At 36.8% G+C, this 24,871-nt stretch overlaps 1 long non-coding RNA gene across 2 annotated transcripts in view; it reads left to right on the top strand.

The window, feature by feature from the left end:
* Window positions 1–24,871, top strand: part of LOC121469659 (uncharacterized) — a 319,414-nt gene that overhangs the window by 227,739 nt on the left and 66,804 nt on the right. The window lies entirely within an intron of this gene.

The following is a 24,871-nucleotide window of genomic DNA, read 5'->3' on the forward strand; positions in this document are numbered from 1 at the left end:
TGATTTTTTAACCTGCGTGCACCGTGATGTCTCAAAAGTTAAGAGACAAAGTAAAATAACTCAGAATGTGTTAGTTTATTTCCTTACAGTTTAGTTTTCTATATTTCATAGTTTCTGTGGGGTTTCCTCAGACTACCCTGATATGTTTGTTTGGCAATACTAGTTTCAGTTCTCTACCATCTCAGCAGTGAAGCAAAAGCCCCTTTCCATTATTAAGCTTATATTAGTATGAAGTGCAATAATGTGTTTCCCTTGCAAATAATACCAAAATGCGATTCCTACCTCAGCAAAATATTTCAGAAATAATTTCTGAGATAAATGAAATTACATACTTGATTGAAAGTTAATTGGAAAATTAGTGAGAATAGCAATTCCAGTAATACCAGAAAAATTTTAAAAGTTTCTTCATTTTCACCATAATTGAAAGCTATTCTTTAGAAGCTGCAGCTGATCATGTACCAGTTTCTTGGCACTTGCAATAGTAGTAATTTTAAAGTGAGAAATGTTGTGTTTCCAGAGAGGAAAGGAGGAAGAAGAAGAAGAAGGAAAAATTTAAAGATAAGGAGTGGTGAAAAGGGTGAAAATATTTATTAAACTGATTTATTAGGAGTTGCAGATTTTCTTTCTGAGCCTTTTGTGTGTGAGTTCTAGGCAAAACTGGTAGGCAGAGAGTAAGGTAATATTTAATAGTGTTTCAGTGGACAAACACATCAAATTTACATAATTGATTTATCTTATTATTATCTCTGTCTTCTTAGAAAAAACTATTTTAAACCTCCAGGATATCTCTTGTCCTTTAAAAGTGGAAAGGTTTCCACTTTTAACCCCCAAAAAATCTTGGAGTGCCATTATAGCTTTAAATCATATTGCTCATTTTCACTATATCATAGATCTCTGTTGTTCTTATTTAAAATGTATTTTAAAATGCTGTCAACTATCTGAAGAAACTTGGTTTCATTAAATATGTTTCTTCATTACATTTGATACTGAGACCATGAATAATGACTTACCCTAGATTTCAGTAACCAATTACCATAATATTTACTGGCAACTGACTCCGTAAAACTTGTTGCCATAGTGACTTAATCTTGGGCTTAATCCAGGTCCCAGAGGAAGTGTCCATTATCACAAAAGCCTCTGCTGGAGCATGCATCTGTAGCTGCAGTCTTGGAAGAGAGGGACCAGGGATGACAGAGGCTGAGTTTCTAAACTACTGTCTCAACCCCTCAGGCCACTTGAGACCACTAGTAAGGCTGCATTGCCTTGTAATAACTATGTGCTGGAAATCTTTCAATTTCTCTGTGCTTTCTACAGAAGGTAAAAACGTCTCACTGCTCCCACTAGTAAACAAAACCACTCAGAAAAGAGGAACCCATCTGTAAAACTGGAGCTGAAGAGAAAGATCCCAACCACCTTCTTTTCCTCTCTTTTCTTGAATCATTCTCAAATCTACCATTTGACATTATTATATTGATTCCTTAATAATAAATAGACAGAAGTATTTAATGTATTTTTTTTTTCTTCCTCACAATGTTTCCAGGAAACTTCCCTTAAAAATAGAAGTGGAGTAGAACTTTTTTCCCCTACTTGCCAGACCTGGGGAAAGATTGCCAGGTGTAGTTGAGGATCTGACCAGAGTCTTCCATACACACGTAAGGAACCATTTTCTCCATTTCTGGCCCAAGCCAGGTCCTGCAGAAGTATCCAGATGGAGGCACGACATGGGGAATACTGCAGCTGACTCCTCCAGCCCTGAACTTTCCTCCCAGTAGCCTGCCTGGGCTTGCAGGTCAGCTTCACTGTCCCTGTGCAGGCATCCTGAGGCGGGCAATAAGGAATACATTGTTTCAGTTTTTCCCCATAAAAATAAATCACTAGCAAAATGCCAGATTTCCCAAGAAACAGGCTGACTTTATGAAGTGGGACTTTCCAACAGAAAAAGTCAGTTTGCCTGCCTGACTGACTGTCTGACTGACTGATGGGCTCCCAGATTTACAAGTCTGCATGAGAAACAGGGCACTGAATCCCATCTGTAGTGCATGCCAAATAGGCTGTGTATATAATGGACCTAATTCCAAAATTTTGCTCAAATAAAGGTGATGGTTTTAAACCATCATTTCCATCTTGATACCATCCTGCAGGTGTTTGAAGGAAGATACAGCATTCAATTCAGGTCAAGAAGTCCTGAGAGGCTGGCACCAAGGATGGTTGCAGGAGCAAGAACTTCTAACTATGCAAGAAAACTGGCCAATCAGAGATCCTTTTCCTCATATTTCTTCTTATTGTAGGACTTCCCTCCTCTCCAATCTCCTAAGCAAGCACTTCAGGTCATCTTGATGTTGAAATGGTATTGTCCTACAAGTGTAACATGATGTAATAGAAGTGTTAGTGTGATCCCAGATTTTTTACTTGATGTTGTCTAATCTGCAAGGTTTGGACTGTGTTGGAAATATTCCTTCTCATGAGCAGGAGTGTTTGCTCTGGTTCCTGAGCTGCACTCTAAACTCTGCTTCAAAGGGACAAAGCTGACCTTCTGCATAGCTCCAAACAGATTGCCAATTCATCCTGAAGACACTAAAAACAATTTGCAGTTAGCTTGGAGTGACAAGTTTAACATTCACTTATCAAGTGCAGCAATTTATTTTTACAGTGTTGCAAAATGGCTTGGGCCCAGCTAATTTCACTCAGAGGAACAAATACTGCCACAGCCAGAAGGCACAAAATGTGCAACAATAATCCTTAAGGCAACACACTGTAATTTGCCTTCTTCTGTTTAATGCCATGTCAAACAGAAGGATTTCTACACATTTCAGATGGTGGCTGTGTTGCCTTCTCTTGGTTTGAGTTAAAAAAAAAAAAAATTGATTTACTTCAGAGAGCAGTGATAGATGAAGGATATGACATGCACTGAGCATGCCTAGTTCCTTGCTCATGCCAAAAAAATCCCAGAAGGATAAATCTCGTTTCCTGCCTTACTTCACAGAATTTAACTTTTTAAACAAGTCATGTTCTGTGGTTTGGATTCTGTGTTTATATCAGGGTTTGTTTCCAGGCTCATGGACAATAATAGTACATGGGTCTGAAAATTCTGAACATTTTCATGTGGAGGGAAATCTTGGTGATTTAATCTTACTTTACCTCTCATTATTTGCATTAATTCTTATAAAACAGCCCTCATAGATAAGTTGCAATAAAAGGTGATATTTTCCAGGTATAGACTGGAAAATATGTGAACTTGAGCTTTCATTTAAGTCAAACTTATTTCCATGATTTCAGGCTGTACTTATATATTCGTACTGTAGACTTTATTTATTTTAGTAAATATGGAGCTGGAAATTAAGACTTAATTTTAAAAATATGTTCTGTGTTTAAACTGACTTGTTCATTTTATACATGCCCACACACACATACGTATATAAAACCTTTGTGATCTACTGATTATAGCTGGATTCAAATTGAATTGGAAGCAGAACATGAGTTCTATTGAACCTGTTTGCTGACTGCATTTAGAAGATTGTAAGAATATATATATTTTTTCTGGATTTCCATTAATAGCAAAATCTTTATAAAAGACATTTCTATGCAATTTGATTATATCTTTCAAGGATATGTCATGTTATCCAAACATCTAGAATGAACAAATTTTAAAAAAAAGGCATATGGATAGAACAAATACATATAAGAAGAAACATAAATGCACACACAGACAAAGGGAAGCCAAGATAAGATCAAACTTGAGACTTAACATGGCTTGCTAGATTTAAAAATTTAATAATGCTCTGAATTGTCTCCATAACAGGTACCTAAAACTTTATTCTTATAAACAAGAGCAGTTCTGCCTAATAGGCTAGTGATATTCTGAAGATGGCCAGTCATGTTGTGAAGAAAAGCAAAATAACCAGAAGAAATGGAAAATGTTGATGATACAGAATCTTTTCTAAGCTTGATGGAAATCTGAAAAATTGGTAGTTTCTGGTGCACTTGGCTTTGTCTGTAGCCCTTTGTCTAATCCACATTTCTTTCAAATCTCAGCTAACTCTAAACTATATTTTTACCTCCTCACATTCTGGATTATAGTGTATTATAAAAATGAATAATTTCTGCCTACTAAACACATACCTCAGTAGGTGTAATATACACAGTAGTTATTCCTAGATAGATGTAAAAATATGTATGTGTCTGTGTATCTGTGTGTGTGTGCTGGAATATAAATATAAACATAAACATATACCTCTATACGAATTTATATATGCTCATGAAAAATATGCAAAACTTGTTGTATTTTAGATTATTTGAAAAAAAATGCTTCTTGGACCATAGAGGGAAGAGTACCCCTGGGTGCCTGGCTGAAGCCTTACCAGAACAGCTGGTGTTTGTCCAAATTGGCAGTTCTATGTTTGCTTCTACCAAATGATCTTCTTATCACTATTCCTTCAGCAAAAGTGTTTTTGTTTTTTGTTTTTTCATGGCAGTATACTGTTTTATTCTTTCTTAGTGTAGGAATAAACTTGAAAATTTTAGGAAGTAGTAGTAAAATGCAGTGCACATGATGAATTAATTCAATACAATTCCTTTATATTTCCATTTAACCAAAACCTATGAGACTAGTTTTCAGTGCTCCGGCTCTATTTCTTGACACTCAAAACAAGTAGTAAATATCAATCTCTGCTTTAATGTTAATACTCAGATACACATCCATAAACTTTGGTTCTTCTGCTTTCTGTGCAAGGATGAATGACCTTTATGTAGGAACTCAAAAAGCAGTTCAAAGAGGAATTCCTTCAAAGAGGGATTCCTTCAAACTAATGCAGACATCATTCATTCTTTGGCCCAAGGAGGACTAACATAAACAGCTGCTTCCACAGTATTGCTGAGGAGGAGGGGTGAAAGAAATGGGAAAGAAGGAGACTGGCATGCTATGCTCTTGCTTCATGTGGAGCCATGTGGTCCCTGTTACACAAGACCAAGACGTGCACCTTGGACATAATCCATGTATGAATAAGGATGTTCCTCAGCTGCTGCTCCAGCACACAACATCATAAGAGCAGTTATATCATCTGTAACACTGGACAAGGGAGCACCTAAAGAGATGCAAAAACAACCCCAAATACTCTCTAATATTACAACTATTTTTAGTGGATTTCCTGCATTTGGCATGATTTATTGAGTCCCTAATCCTCGGCCTATTTTTTTTTTCTGTGTTCTTGCCAGTCACCCCTTGAGCCCATGTGAAGTTTTGAATCTGTGTCATCCTCTGGGGAGATATTTCATAGGTCTGCTGACTGGTAGATACGCAGGACAAACCTTCTTTGGAAGTTTCTGTTTGATTCTTTTTGGGGTCTTCGCAGCACAGCCTTGCAAGGGGTAGTACCTACCTCCAAGCATCAGTAATGGATTTCCAGCCATGTGTAGTGGCCATATTCTTGTTTTAAAGACCAAAATGCTTCCAACATCTCATGTTCTTGTGGCTAAGAAAATGTATATTTGAGTTTGAGACATTGCTCTGTCCTGAGGCTAAAGTAAGCTCAGGTTGATGAACCTCTGTGGTTTTATCTCAGCCTCCTGTCATGCTGAGATCACTTTTGCAGCTGAATCTAAACCTCCTACCCCATTTGAATGGTCTGTTTACTTCTTGGGGTGTGGGCAGCCTCATCTACTCTTAGTGCCCAGAACAAAGAGTCCAAAAATTGTCTGGGTAACCATGGCACTTGTAAATAAATAAAATGCGTATCAATCATTTCTACCATACAGTACTCCCTAAAACAAAACTGTCTCTATAAATGGGCACTTCCCTGTGACTGCTCTCCTGGGACCTTCTCTCCTTCACAACTGTCCTGGGAACACTGCCTACACAATCATAACACCGAGTTCTCAACCTGGTACCTCTTGATGTCTTTATATCATGTTGCCTTAGCTCCTTCTGTAGCCAAATACAAATAGTCCAATTTGCTTTGGTTTTTTTCCTATTGTCCTTAAACTCTCTTTCCACCCTAACTGAACCCTTTAGATAGCCTTCAACTTGTTTCTCTGCCAAAAATATATTTGATAAGTAAATGCTTTTCTAGTTTCTTAAACTTACTAAATAATACCCCTAAATATTAAATTGAGTTCTTGGAATAGTTTTATATTTAATTAGTCTTGCTGTATCAGTTTCCTAGATACTTCTCTTTTGACTCATCCCCTAATGAGTGTAAGTCTCTGCAGTGTTTACCTGAGGAGTAGGTATCTCCTGAACATCTGCCTGGTTTTATGTGAATTCTTTTATTTGCATTCCCTGCTGATGTACTGAAGAAGGTTTTGGAAGTACATTTCTCAGATAAACTTGGGGGTTATGCTCCCAGAATTCATCATGGCACATATAATCTATCTGAGAAAAGGAAAATTTCAGGTGCTTGTGAAACTTTAACAGGATTTTTATGACTGGACCAAGATTATCTTTACAGCTGCATCTGCAGGAATTTATCAGTCTTCTTAGAGCCTTCCTCCCTATGTACTCAACTGCCGCCTGCAAAACCCCTTATCACTGAGGTGTGCACTTCTTCAGCAGCAGGCTTATGAGTCTCTTCTTGAAAGCTATAAAGATCTTCAGCTTACCAAAACAGTGAATATTGTCCAAACACATGAAGCCATAGGAACAGAAGTGAGGGAAAAGGTATTTTTCATATCTGAATTCCATCTGAATTACTGTGCCTGGCTCTGGAGGCCCCAACACAAGAAAGACAAGGACCCATTGGAATCAGTCCATAGGAGGTCACTAAGCTGATCACAGGGTCGAAGAATGCCTCCTGTGAAGACAGACTGAAAGTTGGGACGGAAAAGGCTCCTGAGAGACCTTATTTCTCCTTCCAGATCCTTAAAGGGGCTACAGGAGAGCTGATGATGGACTTTTTTCTAGTGTATGAAGTGATAGGACAAGGAAGAATGGCCCTGAGCTGACAGACAGCAGATTTAGATTAAATATTACAAAGAAGCTCTTTACTAGAAGGGTGGTGAGGCACTGGAACAAGTTGCACAGGAACAATCCATGGAAGTGTTCAAGGTCAGGTTTGATGGGGCTCTGAGTAACCTGATCTAGGGGAAGGTGTCCCTACCCATGACAGGGGATTGGAACTAGATCCAATCTTTAAGATCCCTTCTAACCTAAATCATTCTGTGATTCTATAATTCTGTATTAAAATGTTCTCTGATTCTCTATATACTCGGCAAACTTCTCGGTGGAATTCAATCTAACTTTTTCTATGTAGCTTTTCCCAATTGTTTTTAGCCATTATGTGCCCTCCACACTAGTAGCTTAAATAAAACCAGTAAATGCTCCCAGCCACTGAAACTTCAGCAGCTACACCATTAATTCTCTGGTTTGATTTTTCAACAAGATCAATCAACACATTTCAGAAGAATTTCTACTACAACTCAGGATTTAGCAGGAACTCTTACAAAGGGCATTTTGAAGGGTCAAGTAATTTAACAGTGTGGAGGATTCCTGGCCTTGACTCTTGACTTAGAGGCCAGAGAGTGGCCTCTGGCTTATTTAATTTACTACTGTTATTGAAGATTAGGGAAAAATTGGTCCTGAAAGTGTAAGTTCCCTGATTTGCCAGCAGAAACAGTTCTTTAGAAAGTATCTAGAGGAAGACACTATATGCCTAACTGAAGTATTTGGGTTTAGATACCATCTTCACTGACTACTTTGGGACAGAAATCTGCAAATAACAGAGAACAGTAATGTCATAATACTTCTGCAAAGTTTTCCATCTGGAGAATCACAGTCATTAGTCCTGTGAAAGAATTATACTCATTAGGAAGAAGGAAAATGAAGCACAACAATCTGTAGTTGTCAGGAAGAGAACTGTTCCTGTCACAGGCACAATTCACTCCTGCATCCTATGACTCAGTCTCTCTTCTCCCGCTTAGGCCCTGTGTGATGAAATCAGTCAAATCAGGCTTAGGTTGCATTGAAAACAAGCTAATATTTCTTTTGGATGGTGACTCTTTTCTTAACTTCTACTTATCATGTAATGTGACAGGGCATGGATTAACAACTTGTTGAAGTCAATCATGCAGTCACAGAAAATGGGACTGAAACAGGATTTTGAGAGGTTATGTGGTACTTTGCATTGCTCCAAGGCAGAACTGGCTCTGCTAAGGACATTGAGGACAGCTGTTGGAAAAACAGCTGTTTTAGAGACTTGTAATGATGGTAATTCCACACTCTCCTTAAGCAGTGTGTTCCAGTCCTTCACTATCTGTACTGCTGGAATGATTTTCCTAGTGTTTAACTTTAATCACCTTTGCAGCAATGTAAGCCCATTACTTTTTGTTCTATCCCCTTCTGGCAAAGAGAGCAGATTCCTCTTCGCTTCAGAAGCCTGTATTAGGTCTGAATACAGTTAGTATGTTTTCTTCTCTAACCCTTTTTTTTTTTTTTTTTGGGTTATGCATATCCAGTTCTGTCAATTTTTCAGAAATGGTCATTCTAGCTTTTCTGCATGTGCAGTTACTCGTGGGACTACACAGACTTTTGGATGAGCTCTCTAAGCCAAGCAACTGTGTACTGCCAAGAACAAGGAAGAGGACATGACCACATAATTGGGGAAAAGGTAGAAAATAGCAGTAAAGCCTTTTAGAACAGCATAGACTAAAATTTACTTAACTAGCCTTGAAACCTAAATAAGAAAATCAACTGACAGCAGCAGCAGGAGGAAAAAAATTGTTTTGAACAACAAAGAAAACAAAAAGAGATTTTGCATACTTCCTTCTACATGACAATGTATTAATTTTTGTGAATAGGTAGATATGTCTTCTTTCAGATGAAAACTTACAGGATTTTTCATCTTTTCTTTTCACTTTATTGTCCAGTCACAGTGTTACTTCAAACACTGATAGTAATCTAGGTAATCCCCACAATCCTGAAGACCTCAAACTAGATATTCCTTCAGTTTAGCTCCATGTGAACTGGATACACTTTAGGATGTCTGCTTAAAGCCTTGGTTAAAATTCCTTGTCTTTTTGGCTTGGGTACCAGATTTTATCAAGACTTCATGGGGAGGAAGAGAAAACAGAGCATCTGGGAGAGAAAATTCTTCACAAAATTCTATGTTACTTGGAAGTGAAATTTTTTGGGGTGTCTCTGTGTAATCAAATACTGGAGTGCTATTTCCTCTATTATCTGTTATACGCCCACACAATATAGTGATTCTGAGGTTTTCCATTTTGGAAATAGGTATGTAAAATATCTTGGACCCAGAATCTTTGACTATAATTGTATTAGTGATGTGGACACGACCAGGGCAGCAGCCCAGAACTGTTATCTGGATGGTTAAATTGTTAATCTATTCCCTGGTGCCCTTTTGGCTCATGTCAAATCGCACTATCTGTCTGGGAACTAGCACATGCCAAAGGACAATTCCTGGGGGGAGGTTTGGATGCAGCCACCCTGTTCTGTAATGTAAAGGAGTTTATTAGTGTGATTGTGGCCAGGCCATGTCAGCTGGCTTCCAGGCCAACAAATATGCCTAGATATTGCTTTTCTTGTTACCCTCTGTTCAGATAGCCTTGGTGTAACAGTCTGAGGGGAGCAGGTTACTCTAAAGTCATGCTTTTCATATTTTTTGTTATCTACTATAATTTTTGGAATTCCTAAAAATCTTCCTATGGACTAAACTTTATAACTGTGAAGTTTAAACATAAGTATTTCAGCTAAGTCATTTTTGGACAATAGTACATAAAATCGGGACATTTATCTGATTATGACTTCCTAGTTTTCAATGGAAATTCACTGTTAACACAGATTATGAAAACTTAACTTTCTAATAAAATCAAAATTTAATTTTGATTGCAATGCAAACCACCATCAAGTATATAAACAGGGACTTGAGGTAAATCTCAGGGTTCAGAGATTCCCTTCAGGTGTTCAACATCTTCCTTTTTATCATATCACACTTTCTGGTAAATATAGGTAGAAAGAAAGAGTTAAAGAAGAAATTTCTGTAACAACAGTTTGTTTATATCATTTTCAGTCCTGGCCCCCAAATACAAACCAGTATTAACAGTTTATAATTACAGTGTTAACATTTTCTTTTTCTAAAGTAAGCTAAACATTTAGGAAAGCTGTATTGCAACACATCTTTGTTGACTTTAATGCACCAGAGACTTTTGTCAAGTTACAATACATATAGTTTCTAAATTTTCCTGTTCTTGCAAGTATAGCATTTATGTGAATTTTCATTGATTCTCTCTCACTTATCCTCTAAAAAAATCCATGTCTGGGAGGTTTTTTTGTAATTTCTTTTTCTGTTTTGTTATTAAAAGTTGTATAAAAAAAGGATATACTCTGATTACTGCAACATTCACAAAATGAAAAGCCATTGGATATACCAGGATTTAATTTTTTAAAAGTCCCCTCCAGACAGCCAGAGGTAGTTAAAAAAAAAAAAAGTTTATTTTGCTTTCTATTTGAAAACATTTTCATCCATGGCAGTTAGCCTGATCCCTACTGGGAAAACAGAGACCTAATTTTGTCCTTCTTAATACAAACAGAATTCCCAGTGACTTCACTGGGAATTTTGCCTGAACTAGGAGCACAGAAAGCAGCCTTATAAACTTTCAAGATTATCCCTCTGCTTTCCTGTGGCCTAATCTACTCTATGTAGTTTACCAAGTACTTACATTGTAGCTCTGTATCCAAATGCTTTGCAAATTATCACAAGCTTATGTAGTGTGTTGGGACTTTTGATAGAGGTAATAATTTTGTAAGAAGAGGACATAATTAAAAATTTCACCTGCCCTATTGTAGTTCCACGATTCTCTCTATAAAATTGACATCTCTGAATGCTCATTCTGTATAAATGAAAATAGCATCTCCTTTCCCAAGACTTAACATGTTTAGTTAATAACAATAAATTGATATCTTGGATTCATGGAATAGTAAATATAGCATAGAAAAACAAACCATTTCCAATAATGTATTTTCTCTATGGCTAGAATACATTATACTCTACTATATTATTGAGGTAGTTACTGTTTGAAGAGGAAAAAAAGAGAGAAGTCTGAATGGGAAAGCCAGCTTTGGCAGGAGCATTACTGCTGGTTTAAGGAATGAAAAACAGAAGTTAAAAAAGAGAGAGAAAAAAGAGATCAGAAAACTTGTTTTTCAAATATGTATCAGACAAAGGGTAGAGCATGGTAAAGAAGTTTAAAAACAGAAGTTAAAAAAGAAAGGGTAAAAAAATGGCCGCTGTCTTTTTTTTAAAGATGGAGTGCAACTGGAAACAGCATGCAGCCAAAGGTCAGGGTCAAGAGTAATAGAATCCTGGCACTATGTGCTAGTTTATCTTCTACACGATGAACTCCTGCCAAACCATATACACAATGTCATACAGCAGGGAAAAGTGTCTGATGCATCTCCAGAGTATTTATGAGGGCTTCTGTTTTGAAGATAGTTTCTTAGGTAACAGAATAATAACATAATGGGACTATTTGTCATTTATCAGGGACTTTTTTTCCCCCTTTTTTTTTTTTCCTTTTTGGCTTATTCTGCAAATTAAACCGTGATAACTTGTTTCCCCCGTTTTGAATTCCCTCTCCCAGTATTAAAAGGATTGGGAGGGTTCTTTTATTTTTCAGATTTCTTGTAAGAGAAGGATATAGCTGGTACAAGACCTGATTCAAGTAAGACCAAATCTTGCTCAGCATCTTGGGAAATAAATACTTCAGTTGGAATGATATGTATTTGCAAGATTTAAAGGAGGTGAAAGAAGGTCTTGACTAAGTTGTTGGACTGTGTGCCTTCCTGTCTCTCATATAGTACTGTGTGTTATGCTTTGTTTCTTTTAGGCCTGGTAGTATATTTATACTCGGCCTGCAAAATCTTCTCCCTTCAGTCTACAGTCAGAGCATAATCAAGTAGTTTGTTTTTCCACAGCTATACTTATTTCACTATTCCAAAAATAGTTTTGGAAAATGGTTTATCTAAAGCATATCACATATTTTTAACCAAAAACCTTGCAGGTGTAGAGCAAGGAATGAAAGAAAACAATATGTCAGATTCTGATCCAACACTAGAAGCAAAATGTCTTCATTAATGGAACGTGGATTAAACTCACAGCAGCTGCTCTGTAATATTTATATTCCAGCCTCTCATGAACTTTTATTAGGGGACAAGTGAGATCACATTAACTGCAGAAAAAAAAAGATCCACATATTCACTTACCTCAGAGTAGCTCTAATTTTCTGGCTCTTACCTGGCTTCCCGCCAAGTAAATTATTCATGTGGCTGTGAACAATGCTGAACAAGTAATGCAGCACATAAGATGTGTTGCTACCTATTTCAAAGCTTTGACTTCAACAGAAGCATCCACTGTGTTTAATTTTTTATAACCATTTGTAAGAAATATATAGTTACAGGCCTGGTTCACTCTGGTAAATTAACTGTTTCAGTGAAATCAGTTGCCTCATAAGGAGCATGAAAACATGAAAACTGTAAGGACGCAAAAGGTGCACCTTCTGGTCCGTCTGAAATCCCAGAAATGGGTTTCAAGCTATTAAGAAATGAGAAAATAAATAAACTTCAAGGAGTTGGTATAGAACATGGGGTTCAGTGTCACGCATTATACAGTGTGGGAGCTGTGTAGTGTAAAAAAAGAAAAGTGCTGAATCAAAGGACAGAAGAAACCGTGCTTTCATTTCACAGAGTCTCTCACAGTGAACGAGTTCATCTTCTCTCCCTCCCTAAGTCAGACTCCAGAACTGTGATGTGATTGCTAAAAGGGGCTCAAAGCTGAGAAGGGACTGGAAAGCAGTGCTGTGTGACACTGCTCTGAGTACAGCCTAAGCTTAGGAGTTTTCCTTGAGAGTTTTTTTCCTGGAGATACTGGCTTTTGGCACTAAGCTGACAGTCCCGCAGGGACTGTGACTCCCAGTGCTGCTCAAGGCTTTATCAAACTCTGTCCAACACTGTATGAGTTCTTGATTCCAGAGAAAAACTCAAAGGTTACAATTTACATGGTGAGTCAAATCCTGAAAAAACACCTGCAGCTGCATTAGTCCCAGGACTAATTTTTCAAGACCTATGGGCTGTTTAGAATTCCAACTGCTAGAAGGCAGCATCGATTTCTGAGGGGTGTTACTGGTACCTGGGCACACAGCATGGAAAATGGTAAGAAAAGGGTATTACACAAATCCAATATGAGGCAGTAGTGCTGCCTGCACCAACAAAAACAAGTTTATCCCTGTTTATGCCCCTTCAGATTAAACATAGGTATAGCAGAGTTTTTAGCAGCACTGACTGAGAGGCTGCAGATGACAATCCTTTCAGTGACATTCATCTGCTTGCATTTAGACTTCATTTGAAAGGGGATATTTTCTGATGGATGTTCTTCTTGCTGTTATACTTTCTCCCAGTTTCAAGATTTTCTGACCTTCTTAAGTGTTCTGTTAAGTATTCTCACTCTTAAATATTAAACAACTTTCAGAAGAAAGGTAATCAACTCTTTCCTTCCACCACATGATTTTCTAAGTGGAAGGCTACACTGGAAAAGCAATTATTCTTGCTTTAAAATATTCCTGACCAGTTTCTAGCCTTGTAAACAGAAACAACGAACTCCTATATCTTCTTGCATGTCCAAACCCATCACTTCAGAACTCAGGACCCACATTCAAACCCATAATTTTTGAGATCACCTTAAAATGTAAGAAATTCAACTTTATTTGCTTGAAAGTGAAGTTGAATTGCATTAATAATAGAATATGAAGCATAATTAAATTGAAATGTTACTGGCTATGGAAAGCTACTGCTGAGTAGCAGTGAGGGTTAATCTTTCTAGCTGTTGCAAAAATCTGTATCCAAAATGTGCACAGAGTCACAGAGTAATGCTGGCTCTAATTATTACACTGTATGGAGAGATCAGTCAACTTTATTCCTAGCAATTCACTAACTTTTCTTTTGTGTAAACTTGGCATAGAAAGGCTTTTGCTATTGAACTAAATAAAACCCTCAGCACATGGCCATGGCCCAAGGGGACACTTTATCATTTGTATATAGAAAGACATTTGATTATGGCTTAATTATACAATATGCTGCCATTTATTTTCAATCAGTCTGCAAACTCCATAATTGTGGATTATTTACTGATGAACTACTTACAATCCATTATTCTATTATGTTAATGTATTCAAATCCAAAAAAATACAAATGTTTAATAACCTAGTTTAAATCAGTTGGGCTTTTATTGGTCTTCAGGAAGAAAGATATGTGGAAACTGAAAATTTGGTAAATCAGAGTTACACAACATTGAAAACAAGCTTTGTTTTGCTTCATTTTTTTCAGTTTCTAAAAAATATATAATGTATCATATCAGTATGGTTTGCTACTGTATGTACGGTTGCCATCTTCTCTGGATGATATTTAATCACTTGCAGAAATCAAATAAGATAGTGGACAACATTTTCCACAGTTCCAAACAACAGGATTTTCCAATCATAAAATTTTTTTGCAACTACTCTTTTGCACTCCTAATTTCAAAATTATAAATTACAGCTTTCCTTTTCTTTCATTTCTCTAGCCAGCTTCTCCCTAGCCACAGGGGGAATTATTTAGAATATTTGGATTTGAGCCAAAATCAGATGTTTTCCTGAGTTCTAGCAGAACTCAAACTGCATTTTTCTTCATCTCCTGCAGAGGTTCCTCAACCAAGGGGCTACAGACTCTTCTGGAGTGACAGAAGAGTCTGCTATGCAAAGATTTTAATCAGTCTGTGGGTCACAGAGAAAAGACTAGAACAATTCAATACTCTGAGGTTACAGGGCTGCATAAAGAAATGGAGGTTGCAGCCCCTGCTTCTGCTCATGCAAGATGTTATGGATTTGCTCCAAAAGAGCTCAAAGGAAAGCTGAATAAGAGTATTTCATATCCTAGATAACTTTGTAACCTGCATTTGTACTACAGAAAAGAGTCAAAAGGAACCATGAAATAGGTGATCCAATTTTGAAATATATTGTCAGCATGTACTGATTCGTTGCACCAATAAACCTCAGCAGAGGCACCAAAAGGAAGAGCCAAAGATGTGAAGCAGGATGAGTGCTGAAAATGCATCTAGAAGGACATTTTGACTTCAGTGTCATAAATAAAATTTCTGACTTATGCAGCCCTTTGCTGAGCCCCAGATGAGATCTTTGGCAAATACATTAAGGATATGCCAATGTATTTGAACTTGTCAAACTGTTTTCCTTACTTTCTAAAAATCAGTTTCATTTGATTTGGAACTTTTCAGACTTCCAAGTCTCCTCAAATCTGAAAAGGTCATTTTCTTCTCAGAAATACCCACCAGTCAGTTGCTTATTACTGACTTGATGGCAGTTTGCACTGGCAGTGACACAAAACCAGGACTCCAGCTTCTCCAGTGTGCAGGGACCATGAAGAGCCAACGCTGCTTTCATTCTTCTGTTTCTGAAGGGCAATTCATAACTTTCAGGATAGTTTCCTACAAAATCTCTTTAAAATGTCAGCCTGCTGACAAAGATAGAAATTACACATTAAACATTTCAAGTAAGAAAATAAGAGACCCAACCCAACAATTGCCTCTCTTTTTAACTTCTCTTTTATGGCTTCTCAGAGGATTCCTCTATAACATAGGCAGTAGGATCAGATGCAAGATTTATGTAGTAAATTAATCACGTAAGCATGACAAAGTAAATCACTAATAGAGTAATAAAATGTTATATTAAGGTTTCAAATAAATGGTTTGCACAGAGGTTGGTAATTGAATACTAGATATTAGAAATGTATTATATACTTTAGTAGTATTTGTTATGGATGGTTACAGGCACATTAGTAGGTGTTATTGATCTGGCCAGTATATAATGACTTCTAATAAATGATTTAGTCTTTACTAAAAGGTTATTATTTAAGTATCAACTCTTCAGACATTATTTATAGATATTCCATAATGCTAAGCCTCATGACTATATCAGGTTTAATAAAGCATTACTGTAGTTTTTCTGCCATTAGGTTTACTGAAATAATTTCATCAACATCTGTACAAACTTTTAAGACCTTTTTAATCGTGGATAAAGTTATACTGTGCATATGAAAATAAAAATAGTTACAGTAATGATACCTATATTCAAAGACATTGAAATCAAGGAGAGCAGAATTTCAGGGTTTTCTGTAGTTTAAACTGTTTCTCTCAAGCTATAAATCTGAGTCAAACAGGGTCTCACATGGCCAGTTTGGTTTGCAAGGAGAAAAAAAGTAGTTAATTTTGTATTTTCTGCACCAACTTTGTTCCCACCAGGATGTGCAAAGGTGTTCCCACCAGGATCTAACTGCTCATGGTGAGGGTGACCATCAGGAAAGCAGCTCATAAATGTCCCTTCAAGAGAACAGGGTCACGTCTCTTCAGCTCCACTTGCAGAATTTCCATAATGAACAGAACTTCTGAAAGCAAAAGTGAATGTTGTTCTGGAGACCAGAAAGCAGGAGAAAATATAATATATTTTCTGCTGGAACTGTTGTGCAACTTTGTGTATCAGGTTGCTTTCTACTTATACAAATTACATATATGTGTATACATATGCACACATATAATTTGTCATTCAGGTAATTTTAAATATTTTTTTGATAACTTCTAATACTTTTCATATCACAAATAAAAACCAGAATATTTTTACCTTTTAAAATTTGTGTTTGTATTAAAGAAAATTAGAGCTGTCAACAGCCTTAAACAAAGATTTGTTTCATTACTGAAATATGATTAGGACACTTATTTACACTTTAATACTTTCGGGACCTCAATGTGAATGCAAACAGTGTTTGCTTTCTATTTCTTGAAGTTCCAGTTCTTCAAATCTTCTTATTTTGTGAGAATTCATAATGGAAATATGTTACAGACCTCAGTAATGAAAAATACTCTTCAAAAAAGATATCCTGAAATGCCTACTGAGATTTTGTTTGGGTTTTTTTATTTGGTTTTTTTTTTTTTTTTTGACTTTTTGCAGGAATTTTTCAGGTATTCATCTTCCAGGATACTTTTCATCCTTCAAAAATAAATTAATTTCCTTTCTGTGGAAATGTCTATAATTCCTCATTTTCAGGAAAGAATTTCAGAAATCTTAAAATAGACAATGAAATTTTAGATGGCAGCAACTCTGTGAGATCAATTCTGTTACTTAAACTACTTTTCTGCCAATTTTTTAAATTAGGTATGTTTCTAGAAAATATCATTAAGAGTTTACTTACAGGTGTTGTTGATTCCTTTGCTGATTAAATGCAAAAGTAATATACTTGTAAGTATATTTTTGTGAAGACATTTTTTTCATCTCTTCATCCTCTAATTAATATTTGTCTAATCATATTATTTCTTCAATCTCTAACGTATTTCATTTTATCAAGTGTTTTATCATTAATACTTTTTCATTCTCCTTAATAGAGTATTGTTTATGCTTTAACCTTCTAATTCATGTCCTTTACTCTGTACTCCCCAAACGTTAAATTTCCATTCCAATCACATATTTTCCATTTTTTGAATGTTTTGAGGCTGATTTTCTATTTAAATACCCCATTTATGCCTCACCACTGATGTCCTACATGTAACAGATCTCAATGTGGCCCTCTGCATTTTTGGGTTATATATTGGCCATTAATCTTTCTTCATTGCAGTATGCTTAACAAACTGTTAAAAATAATGGTAGCTGGCAATGAAAAAGTGTGGTGCCCTTTAAGAGGCATTGTTTGAACTGATTTTTAAAGCTTTCCAATTCTCTGGGGTCAGGAAAGTAACATTTTCATGTTTTTACAAGTCATTTTAGAGCAAGTCTTATATTGTCCAGAAATGATGTTTAAAATTTCAATAGCTTCTGGTTCTCTGTGCCACATCACCTTGCAATTGCCCCCAAATTGTTTCTGAATCACGTTTCCTCTGGCAAGGAGTGGTAGCCCTCATTTTACATTATGTTGTACAATGTACAGTGCTCTCACCCCACTCATAACCATGTTAACGTCAGAATGAAAAATGATAAAGCATAAATTAAATAGCAACCATATGTTTTCTGTAATATATCTTCTTTTGTTTTTTGACCCAGGTAAACAATTTCCTTATATCTCCTATTCAGATCTGCATTTTCTTCCTCCCAACTTGCCTCATGAACACCAGAGAGCAGGCATCTTGCCTATGTCCAGACAAGCTGAGCTTGAATTTCAGTTAATACAAAATGATAGTGCTCATTGCTGCTAAACAGCTTCTTATTTTTACCAGTGAGTCTGTTAAATAATGTATCTTCCATCAGACTAAGGTCGCTTTAGGCTTTTACAAACAAATTTAAGCTTCCAGTCTATGTTATAAGAAAGAACAGTGAATCTTTCCATGGGATTATTCTAGTAAATCCTTAGTAAATGATCCCAACAAATAAATGTTACAAAATTCTACTGTTGAGCTCCCCAACCTCCTCCTCCCCAGTCTCTTCCAGCAAGCAGAAGGCGCTCTGAGTATATCATATTCTCTAAAGAGGAGGCCATCCAAAAGCTAGAGAAATCATTACAATAAAATACAAGCCACTAGTTTCCTCTGGTACGGGAAGGAGACTATTATGGGCCATGTGGGGATCTTTGGTGCATAAGAACTCAGCCCAGCTGATGGGTCAGCTATTGAAAACTTCCAGGATACATTTTAATTCTTTTCCCCTGAGAGATGGTTTCTGAACTGCAGACACCCTGTTTTTTTTGTGCCCAGAGACTGTTCTAGTGGTGGGTCACTGGGAGCAGAGACAGGCAGGAGAGGCAGCTTGTGCCTGAAGCCTGCAGGTGCCATTCTCCAGGCAGCTTGAACAGCAACAGTGAGCACTGTGCAGGGCTCAGCGCTGCTGGGGTGCTCTGCACATTTTGTGCAGTGAGTATTCTCACCTCCATGCTGATGGAGCATTTCTGGCAGATTCTCTGTTCTGGTCTCACTTGGCTTTCAAAACCCACCCTCCCAGCCCTCTCTGTGTGATCCTTCATGCCTATTTCACATTTAATCAATTCCCAGGAAAAAATAAAACATTTATAAAATCTTGTGTCTAGTTTATCATATTTTTTGCTTCCTCTGCTCTGTGTATCACTTTCAGCACCCTTTTAGATTAACTATTTCTTTTGCTTACTGGTGAGGGCAGTTCCTCCTGCCACATCCTCTATGTGACAAGGGTTTTTTGCTAGTGTGGTGATGGATAGAAAAGTACAGACAGACTTATTATCACCAGTGGTGTCACTGCACCACTGAAATGCCTGCAGCAGCAATATAGTGAGAGGCAGGATATACCTCTGGATGGCAAACTGTGTTAGATCACTTGTATCATCTCTGGTGAGCTGCACTAGCTCTGCTCCATTAGCTCTGGTGCACAAGCTTGTCCAGTTAGAAGAGCAATGAGGGTAAAACACATAGAAGGCAAATGAAGTTAAGCATTTTTTCTCTCTGTCCTGATGAAAAGAGAGAGACAGCTGAGGAGAACATTTTAAGTAAAATGTCTTCTAGGTGTGTATAATTTTTGCCTTTGATTACAAGTAGAGTTTAAAGAAACAACCTGGTCCTTGTGTTTTGCTTTCAGAGATCTAAAGGAGTCCATCCTGTGTGCTTAGTGCCAACCTGTGAGATGCAGCCTATATTAATATTGGTCTTTTGTTTTCCATATAATTTCCCAATAATTATAGCTAAATAGCACTGAAGTGCTGCTAAACTTTCAGCTTCAGCATTTTACTCGTAATGTAGATTTTTCAGAACTGTAATGTTTTTACACTATCAGGCATTTTTAAATCTGAATTCAGGTTTCTGTATATACTGAACAATAATCTGCTTGGCTTTCCTGGTAATTATATGTCAGTGGTTAAGACTGCAAGGAAAACTGAAAAACCTGACTGAATAATGACTTAAGTCAACATTCTTTGTTTTTGGCTGTGGATGCCAGGTAAGAGGTCTTAATTCTTTAACAGTTATATGAGAAATAATAGGCTAGATAGCACAAGAATAATGAACAGAAAGAGATGTAAAACAATCCTATATTAAATGTCATGTACTCAGCATGTTAGGCTGATTAGATCTAGTGACAATATTTGTAAGACTTGCATAGAAAAGCACAACCTTTCATACATTCTTCTCATTATTTTTTTCTTTTTCCCCTAGAAGAAAAGGCTTTGACTCAACTCTGGAAATGTATTTTAAAAACCTGCACATACAAAAATGAAGACTGTTGTGATATATGTACTTCAACCTCTAATATAGATTTGAAAGACCATTTGGACTTCAAGTTATAATTCTACCTATAAGAAACAAATTTCAGAGAGAGCATTACTCAATTTGGCTGGAAGTATCAAGTGACATGGAAAAACAATAGGTAACAAGTTCTCTCTGGTTTTGAGTTCTGAGTAACTCTGTGAAATTATTGGAAAGTTCTGCCCTTTTGAATCTGAAACTTGAATTTGGCAAGGCAAAGATTGGCACCTTGGAACATATTTTAATTCTTAAAACAGATTGAGATAGATGCAGCCCTGCCTATTTGCAAATAAAATGTAGCACTCTATTAAACAAGAAAATGGGATTTGATTTAAAGTAATTTTTTCTTCCCCTTTCTGGGAATCTTTTAACTCAGATTTCCAAACAGAAAGATCTTTCTTTCATGCACACAATTCTATTCTCTCAGGGATCACTTATTTTTTGTTCCCTTTAGCATACTTAATGGTTTTTATCTCCTTGAATTCTTCTCACAGCTCCTTGCTTTCTGCTTCATCTTGCCCTAAGTGGTCCCTTCCTCTGGTGATGGAAATCTGTGTGAAGTTCAGTCAGAAATCATTGACTCCATATCACCTGCCCACCCTGTCTGAGCCATCGCTGCGTGGCCAATGCACACAGCCCTGAATCAAAGAGAGAACCCGAGCCCAGGGAAAGGCATAAGGGCACCAGATCATCCCTGTGCCTCAGGTCATAATCAGGCCTTGTTCTTCAGGCACAGCCACCAGCTGTAGAAACTTGTGGTCCTTGTGCATTGTCTGTGTTAGATAATCTTCCAAGTCCTCCTCACAGCACGCTGAAAGACGGCATGGCACACACCCTGTGCTACAAGACACATGGCATATGTCCTCATCTCACTGCAGACTAACTCTAAAAACCACACACTGATATAACCCAAAAGCTTGTTCTTCTACTTTTTATGTGAACTCTGAGGTCTTTCCTACTTGGGCCTATTTTTGTCATAACATCCACAGAAACTCACTCTCTGCTCACAGATAGCCAGGAAACCGTTTCTAGACTGCGGCTTACACATTCAGGCAATGGCTAGACAGAAGCACAGAGCAGCCCAGCACCTCCTTTTCCAGTCTTTGGATGCCCTCTATGTCTTTGTCGTGCTGGAAGATGAAGCAGTGTGGCCTGTCTAGTGCTGCCAGGATGAGATTATTCCATGCCTCAAGTTAAACATGTAAGCGTTTGAGGGATGGAGGTCATCATTCCTAAAGCTTTAATAAACTTTACAGTAGAAATAAGTTTCCTTTAACCCCATTTATTTAAACAATCCATATTGTTTTATATAGAGGAAACTATCCAATGCAAATACAGCTAAATATTTTAATGGTTTACGCATTCATTTTAGAAAGTTTTCTTTTAATTTGTTAACTTTGGTTCCTTTCAACCAGCTCAACCTACTTATTTAATCCCTTGAGCTTTCAAGGGACAGCTTGCAGAAAGTTATATACACAAATATAACAAACATTTCAAATAAAGCACAATGCATAAAGCAGAGAAAGGGAAAAATTTGACAACAGCTGCTAGATTTAACACTAATAGTTTTGAAAGATTTTGGCTTAAAGGTTAAGAGTATCTTATGACAATAAGCAGACTTTGTATATAATGTCAACAGCCCTGTTGCAACATGTCCAGTTTTAATTTATTCTTGTTCGCTTGCATAAGACAAATAATATAATTATGTATGTCTGGTTCATGACATTCAAGTTGGAAAAAAATCAAATAAATCTTTTTTTTTTTTTTAAGAATAGCAGCTTCTAAAGCCTTTGGCCTACGTCCCTTATTAACATTAGAGACATTTTTGTCTGAAAGTGATAACCCGAAAGCTTGCAAGTATTTATTTATTTTGATCAGATTTCATCTTTTTTAAGTCTTTTTGCTTCTGAATATGCTAGTGGTAACTAGTATCTTCCTTAGACTTTCTTTTCTTTTTATGTCCAAAGAACATTGAAAATTGTGTCAATTGTCTGATTAGCAAGAAGTTAAGGGTCTAAAGTCTGCACTTTTCAAACTTTGAGGCTCAGTATGGACTAGCTAAGTATGCTGAATATTTGGAAATAATTTTATTGTTCTTATAATGGAAAAATAATACAAGGGATATTAAAACTATTTTTCGGTAAAATATATACAGCATTTCAGTGTGCTTGTTAACCTTAATCATCAGTAAAACTTTTAATTTGAATATTTGTATTGAAAAAAAGGGGAAAAGTACCCCTTTTTAGTCATATTCTTATCTGATAAAGAGCAGCTTCATATTAATCTGCTCTGTGAAGCTTTTTACATGAGAAGTGAAATTACTATCACATGATTTTAGATGTGATAATTTAGATGTGCAACACAGTTGATTAGTATCAACTAATTTTAATCTTCTATTAAGTTTATATCTATTAAGCTTATATTTTGGTCAATTAGGCACTTCTAGAGGATGATACACACATCTGACATGTAACCCACTCCAGGTGCAGATTTGTACTTTTACTATATATTACCATATCTACTTTGAATAAAAATAGAAATACATTTTAATAGTTTGAAGTAATGCCTTTCAGACCTTAACATAGTGAAGTAGTGTTTAGAATTTTTTATCTGCATTGGTTTTACACAGAGGAACTACTCTGGCTTCAGTTAAAAATTTCCTGAACTATAGGAGATTAAATGAAATCAAAATCTCAATAAGGGAAAAAGTAGATAGTTCTAAGATGGATAGCAAAAATAACATCTAGTATAGAATGCATAGGCTTAGCATGAAATGTGCATGGAGAGCTTGGAAAGTACACTTGTGACATGTATCTGTGTAATGGTTCCAAAACATTTTCCTTTGGATGATATTAAGATTTTATAAAACAAACATATGCTCCCGCTAATACTGTTTTGAAGTAAATGTATTAATGCAAAAAAATGTCCAAAAAAATGAGCCAGATTTCCTCAGGGTTTGACTCCTACAGCAGCAAAAGAAGAAGTCCAGAGTTTGAAGCACTTTCCATGGGAGTATTTTTACTGTGCCAAAATGAAAGCAGAAGCATTGTGCTGTTGTGGCAGGCAGAATCTCCACAGCAAAGCTGTTGCTGCATCCTGGCCAGGGAAGAGTCTAAATGTTCTTCTTGGGCATAAGATACAAGAGAAACAGGGTAGGTATGCTTTACAGAATGGAGTTGTTAGAAATTTCATAGCAAAGACCATAAAAACCTTCTAATTTATGAGAAGAGAGCAAGAGAAAGGCTAATCCATGCCTTTTAGCAGGCAGACCTATGCCTTTGCCAGCACATCAGTGCACTGCCCCCGTATTGAATCAAAAGAAATTGGCCTCAGTACAAGGGGTAAGGCAGGACCTCTCTGTCATGTTTACCAGCACAGACACAGGAGCTACAGGTTCTCCAAACCCCAGGGACCTGCACTCTGTCAGAGAAAACCAACCCCATCTTTATTCTCAAAAATGGAAAGACCTGTGACCAGACACAGGGTGATAAGATCCCAGTGGTTGGTTTTGTTTCCTGATATTTGACAACGCTTATGCAAATGCTGTTTTGTGGAGAAATATGTTTTCAATAAATAGACTTGTTCCTTGGTTTGCTATCAGTTCAATCCTCTAACTTTCCCACCAACTCCAAATCCACCATTAGAAAAGTGCTGGCAAACCTGGACTGGCCAACCCAGGCAGGCAGGGTACCAACCCCTGGAGATGACACTGTGATGATTATAAGGTTAAGTCAGACTTTTGCAGGCAGAGGACTGAATCAAGCACTTATTAACCAGATGATCTTGTTACTCTTGTAAATAGCCTTGGATAAAATTGTACATTTAAAATGCTTTATCTGCTATATATGCCAGACTTGGATTTACTAGAACAGAGAGAGAGAAGAAATAGAATAGGAAATGCTAAGGGAGCTCTAGCTGCTCCCATTACTACTCATTATTTCAGCACATAAAATTGCAGTCCCTGCTGCAAACCCAAGTTCACTGCCTCTCCTTCCATATTGGGCATTTGTTCGCAGCCCAAATAAGTCAAATACTATCCAAAAAAAGTGTTCACATTTGTATTGGGTGGAGTTCATGGCTTGTGTATGTGTGTAAGTATAAATACACACATGTATAAATACGTATTCCTTTATCCACATTATCTTTCCTAATAATTTGCATTTCTTAATATTTTTTCAGCCTTGTCTTGGGTAAAATTGTGAAATCACTTCTTATTTTCTTTTTTACTTTCTTTATAGGGGTCAGCCTGCATTGTTGAATTGCTTTAAATCCTGAGTCAGGAACATGTCACAAAGTTATAAAACAGTACTGTTGATGGAGCAGCCTAGCGCTGATAAGAGAGCCATTGATTGTAGATCTACTTTTAGATTGGATTTGTGTTCTGCAGTCCTTTTACCTGGTCATAAAATATAAGTGGGGTTTACAATAAAAAGCAGTCCACTTAGGAAGTCTCTTAACAGGTTTTTTGAGCTTAAATGTACATTCCTTTAAGTACCTGTTAATTACTTTACTGTGATGATGCGCACCTGTACAATGTCAGACAGCCCACAGAGCCCATTGTTAACCTGCCCATCAGCCATTTACTGCTCATGATTCACAATCAAGGGGTCTAGGATTATTGTCTACTGGGAATTATG

The sequence above is a fragment of the Taeniopygia guttata genome, chromosome 3 (assembly GCF_048771995.1).
Source record: "Taeniopygia guttata chromosome 3, bTaeGut7.mat, whole genome shotgun sequence".
Taxonomy (NCBI): domain Eukaryota; kingdom Metazoa; phylum Chordata; class Aves; order Passeriformes; family Estrildidae; genus Taeniopygia; species Taeniopygia guttata.